Raw genomic sequence first — 8,950 nt, forward strand, 5'->3', positions numbered from 1 at the left:
ATACTACACTACAATACCCTACACTACAATATACTACACTACAACACAATACAATACCCTACACTACAATATACTACACTACAATATACTACACTACACTACAATATACTACACTACACTACAATACCCTACACTACAATATACTACACTACACTACAATATACTACACTACACTACAATATAACTACACTACACTAACATACTACACTACACTACAATATACTACACTACACTACAATACCCTACACTACAATATACTACACTACAATATACTACACTACATCACAATATACTACACTACACTCACTGGCAATATACTACACCACTACAATATACCACACTCACACTACAATATACTACACTACACTACAATACTCCTACACTACAATATACTACACTACAATATACTACACTCACTACAATATACTACACTACATATACACAATATACGACAATATACTACAATATACTACAATACAATACAATATACTACACTACACTACAATATACTACACTACACTACAATATACTACACTACAATATACTACACACAATATACTACACTACAATACAATATACTACACTACAATACCCTACATATATACTACAATATACTACACTACACTATACTACTACAATATACTACACTACAATACAATATACTACACTACAATATACTACACTACAATATACTACACTACACTACAATATACTACACTACACTACAATACCCTACACTACAATATACTACACTACAATATACTACACTACACTACAATACCCTACACTACAATATACTACACTACAATATACTACACTACACTACAATATACTACACTACACTACAATACAATATACTACACTACAATATACTACACTACAATATACTACACTACACTACAATACAATATACACTACACTACACTACACTACAATATACTACACTACACTACAATATACTACACTACACAATATACAACAATATACTACACTACAATAATATACTACACTACAATACAATACACTACAATACACTACACTACAATATACTACACTACACTACAATACAATATACTACACACTACACTACAATATACTACACTACACTACACTACAATATACTACACTACAATATACAATACAATACACTACAATATACTACACTACAATATACTACACTACAATATATATACTACACTACAATATACTACAATACAATATACTACACTACAATATACTACACTACAATATACTACACTACACTACAATATACTACACAATATACTACACTACAATATACTACACTACACTACAATATACTACACTATATATACACTACATATACTATACTACACTACAATATACTACACTACACTACAATATACTACACTACAATATATACTACACTACACTATACAATATACTACACTACACTACAATATACTACACTACAATACTACATACAATATAATATACTACACTACAATATACTACACTACAATATACTACAATACAATATACTACACTACAATATACTACACTACAATACATATATACTACACTACAATATACTACACTACACTACAATACCCTACACTACAATATACTACACTACAATATACTACACTACACTACAATATACTACACTACACTACAATACAATATACTACACTACACTACAATACAATATACTACACTACACTACAATACAATATACTACACTACAATATACTATACTACTACAATATACTACACTACAATATACACACTACACAATATACTACACTATACTACACTATACTACACTACAATATACTACACTATATTACACTACAATACAATATACTACACTACAATATACTATACACTACAATATACTACACTACAATACAATATACTACACTACAATATACTATACTACACTACAATATACAATATACTACACTACAATATACTACACTACACTACACTAAATACTACACTACAATATACTACAATATACTACAATATACACTACACTATATACTACACTACAATATACTATACTACACTACAATATACTACAATATACTACACTACAATATACTACACTACACTACATATACATACTACACTACACTACAATATACTACACTACTATACTACAATACAATATATACAACACTACACTACAATATACTACACTACAATACAATATACTACACTACAATATACTACACTACAATATACTACACTACAATATACTACACTACAATACAATATACTACACTACACTACAATATACTACACTACAATATACTACACTACACTACACTACAATACAATATACTACACTACACTACACTACAATATATATACTACACTACACAATATACTACACTACACAATATACTACACTACAATATACTATACTTCACTACAATACAATATACTACACTACAATATACTACACTACACTACAATATACTACACTACACTACAATATACTACACTACAATATACTACACTACACTACAATATACTACACTACACTACAATACCCTACACTACAATATACTACACTACAATATACTACACTACACTACAATATACTACACTACACTACAATACAATATACTACACTACACTACAATATACTACACTACACTACAATATACTACACTACAATATACTACACTACAATATACTACACTACACTACAATATACTACACTACACTACACTACAATATACACTACAATATACTACACTACAATATACTATACTACACTACACTACAATATACTACACTACACTACAATATACTACACTACAATATACTACACTACAATATACTACACTACAATATACTACACTACAATATACTACACTACAATACAATATACTACACTACAATATACTACACTACAATATACTACACTACACTACAATATACTACACTACACTACAATACAATATACTACACTACACTACAATACAATATACTACACTACACTACAATACAATATACTACACTACACTACACTACAATATACTACACTACACTACAATATACTACACTACAATATACTACACTACAATATACTACACTACAATACAATATACTACACTACACTACAATATACTACACTACACTACAATACCCTACACTACAATATACTACACTACACTACAATATACTACACTACACTACAATACCCTACACTACAATATACTACACTACAATATACTACACTACACTACAATATACTACCACTACACTACAATATACTACAATACACTACAATATACTACACTACACTACAATATACTACAATACACTACACTACAATATACTACACTACACTACACTACAATATACTACACTACACTACACTACAATATACTACACTACACTACAATATACTACACTACAATAAGCTACAACACAATACAATATACTACACTACAATACAATATACTACACTACAATACAATACCCTACACTACAATATACTACACTACACTACAATACAATATACTACACTACACTACACTACATACACTACACTACAATATACTACACTACAATATACTACACTACACTACAATATACTACACTACACTACAATACCCTACACTACAATATACTACACTACAATATACTACACTACACTACAATATACTACACTACACTACAATACAATATACTACACTACACTACAATACAATATACTACACTACACTACAATACAATATACTACACTACACTACAATATACCTACACTACATTATACTACACTACAATATACTACAATATACTACACTACAATACAATATACTACACTACACAATATACTACAATACAATATACTACACTACAATATACTATACTACACTACAATATACTACACTACACTACAATACAATATACTACACTACACTACAATACAATATACTACACAATATACACTACACTACATATATACTACATACACTACAATATACTACACTATACTACACTACAATATACTACACTACAATATACTACACTACACTACAATATACTACACTACAATATACTACACTACAATATACTACACTACAATATACTACACACAATATACTACACTACAATATACTACAATATACTACACTACAATATACTACATACTACACTACAATATATATACTACACTACAATATACTACACTACAAATATACTACACTACAATATACTACACTACAATATACTACACTACACTACAATATACTACACTACAATACTACTACTACAATACTATATACTACACTACAATATACTACACTACAATATACTACACTACAATATACTACACTACAATATACTATATACTACACTACAATATACTACACTACACTACAATACCCTACTACATATACTACACTACAATATACTACACTACAATATACTACACTGCACTACAATATACTACACTACAATATACTACACTACAATATACTACACTACACTACAATATACTACACACAATACAATATACTACACTACTACACTACAATATACTACACTACACTACAATACCCTACACTACAATATACTACACTACAATATACTATACTACACTACAATATACTATACTACACATATACTACACTACACTACATATATAATATACCCTACACTACAATATACTACACTACACTACAATATACTACACTACACTACAATACTCCTACACTACAATATACTACACTACAATATACTACACTACACTACACTACAATACACTAACTACAATACCCTACACTACAATATACTACACTACACTACACTACAATATACTACACTACAATACAATATACTACACTACACTACACTACAATATACTACACTACACTATATATACAATATACTACACTACACTACACTACAATATACTACACTACACAATATACTACACTACAATATACACTACACTACACAATATACTACACTACACTACAATATACTACACTACAATACAAATATACAACTATACTACAATATACTACATACAATATACTACACTACAATATACTATACTACACTACAATATAATATACTACACTACAATATACTACACTACACTACAATACAATATACTACACTACAATACAATATACTACACTACACTGCAATACAATATACTAATACTACTACAATATACTACACTACACTACACTACAATATACTACACTACACTACAATATACTACACTACAATATACTACTACACTACAATATACTACACTACACTACAATATACTACACTACATACAATATACTACACTACAATATACTACACTACAATATACTACACTACAATATACTACACTACACTACATATACTACACAATATACTACACTACACACTACAATATACTACACTACACACTACAATATACTACACTACAATATACTACACTACACTACAATATACTACACTACAATATACTACACTACAATACTACTACACTACAATATACTACACTACAATATACTACACTACAATATACTACACTACAATATACTACACTACAATATACTACACTACAATATACTACACTACAATATACTACACTACAATATACTACACTACACTACAATATACTACACTACAATATACTACACTACAATATACTACACTACAATATACTACACTACAATATACTACACTACAACAATATACTACACTACAATGCCCTACACTACACTAGCTACAATATACTACACAATACACTACAATATACTACACTACAATATACTACAATACCCTACACTACAATATACTACACTACACTACAATATACTATTACTACTACAATACAATATTATACTACACTACACTACAATATACTACACTACACTACAATATCCTACACTACAATATACTACAATATATATATTTATACTACACTACAATATACTACACTACACTACATACATATATACTACACTACACTACAATATACTACTGCACTGCAATATACTATACTACAATATACATATAGCTGCACTACAATATACTACACTACAATATACTACACTACAATATACTGCATACAATATACTACACTACAATATACTACAATACAATATACTACACTACAATATTCTACACTACACTACAATATACTACACTACACTACACTACAATATACTACACTACACTACACTACAATATACTACACTACACTACAATATACTACACTACAATCTACTACACTACAATATACTACACTACAATATACTACACTACACTACAATATACTACACTACACTACAATACTACTACACTACAATATACTACACTACACTACAATATACTACACTACAATATACATACTACAATATACCCTCACACTACAATATACTACACTACAATATACTACACTACAATATACTACAATATACTACAATATACCACACTACACTCACTACAATATACTACACTACACTACAATATACTACACTACACTACAATATACTACACTACACTACACTACAATATACTACACTACACTACAATATACTACACTACACTACACTACAATATACTACACTACACTACAATACAATATACTACACTACACTACACTACAATATACTACACTACACTACAATACAATATACTACACTACAATATACTATACTACACTACAATACAATATACTACACTACACTACAATACAATATACTACACTACACTACACTACAATATACTACACTACACTACAATACAATATACTACACTACAATATACTATACTACACTACAATATACTATACTACACTACAATATACTACACTACACTACAATACAATATACTACACTACACTACAATACAATATACTACACTACACTACACTACAATATACTACACTACACTACACTACAATATACTACACTACAATATACTACACTACACTACAATATACTACACTACAATATACTACACTACAATATACTACACTACAATATACTACACTACAATATACTATACTACACTACAATATACTACACTACAATATACTACACTACAATATACTACACTACAATATACTACACTACAATATACTACACTACACTACAATATACTACACTACAATATACTACACTACACTACAATATACTACACTACAATATAATATACTACTACAATAGCTACCAAGCAATATATTACAATATACATTACATATACACTAAGCAATATACATTACACTACAATATATTGCACTACAATATAGCCATTACTCAATATACCACTACAATATATACTACAATATACTACACTACAATATACTACACTACAATATACTACACTAAGCAATATACTAAGCACTTTCACTACACTACAATATACTACTATACTACACTACAATATACTACACTACATACAATATACTACACTACAATATACGCCATACTACAATATACTACTACAATATACTATACTACACTACAATATACATCTACACTACATATACTATACTACAATATACTACACTTCATACTAATAATATACTTACTCACTACTCATACTTCAATATACTACAATATACTACAATACAATATACTAAGGCTACTCATACTATAATATACTATACCTAAGTACTAAGCACTACAATATATTATACTACACTACAATATACGCACATAATTACAATATACTACAATATACTACACTACACTACAATATACTACACTACAATAAGCAATATACTACACTACAATACAATATACTACACTACACTACAATACAATATACTACACTACAATATACTACACTACAATATAATATACAATATACTACAATACAATACACTACAATATACTGGCGATGCCACTACAATATACTATAATACACTAAGCAATATACTACACTACACTACTCCTACATATACTAATATACTACACTACAATATACTACACTACAACACTACAATATACTACAATACACTATACTTCATAATATGCTATACTACACTACAATACCCTACACTACAATATACTACACTACAATATACCTACTACAATATAGCCATACTACAATATACAATATAATGAAGAGCTACGAGCTATAATATACTATATTTCATACTAAGCAATATACTATGCTACTCTTGGCAATATACTACACTACACTACAATATACTATACTACACTAAGCACTACATATATACTACACTACTAAGCAATATACTTCACAGCACTATATCTACAATATACTACACTCATACTAATGTACTATAATAGAGCACAGGCCATACTTCATAATATACTACAATATACAATATACTACACTTCATACTACACTACAATATACTATACTATACTACACTACAATATACTACACTACAAACAGTGTTCACAATACTACAATACAGCATACACTGGGTCACAATATACTACACTACACTACAATATACTACACTACAATATACTACACTACACTACAATATACTACACTACACTACACTATACTACACTACACTACAATACACTACACTACAATACCCTACACTACAATATACTACACTACAATATACTACACTACACTACAATATACTACACTACACTACAATATACTACACTACACTACACTACAATACACTACAATACACTACACTACAATATACTACACTACAATATACTACACTACAATATACTACACTACAATATACTACACTACAATACCCTACACTACAATATACTACAACACAATACCCTACACTACAATATACTACAACACAATACCCTACACTACAATATACTACACTACTACTACAATATACTACACTTACACTACAACATACTACTCACACTACAATATACTACACTACACTACAATATACTACACTACACTACAATACCTACACTACAATATACTACACTACAATATACTACACTACACTACACTACACTACAATATA

General features: G+C 28.5%; 1 protein-coding gene across 1 annotated transcript in view; it reads right to left on the reverse strand.

The window, feature by feature from the left end:
* gnpat2 (glyceronephosphate O-acyltransferase 2) overlaps positions 1-8,950 on the reverse strand; it is a 52,869-nt gene that overhangs the window by 4,919 nt on the left and 39,000 nt on the right. The gene's annotated exons all lie outside the window — the stretch shown is intronic.

Source organism: Oncorhynchus gorbuscha, linkage group LG14 (assembly GCF_021184085.1).
Source record: "Oncorhynchus gorbuscha isolate QuinsamMale2020 ecotype Even-year linkage group LG14, OgorEven_v1.0, whole genome shotgun sequence".
Taxonomy (NCBI): domain Eukaryota; kingdom Metazoa; phylum Chordata; class Actinopteri; order Salmoniformes; family Salmonidae; genus Oncorhynchus; species Oncorhynchus gorbuscha.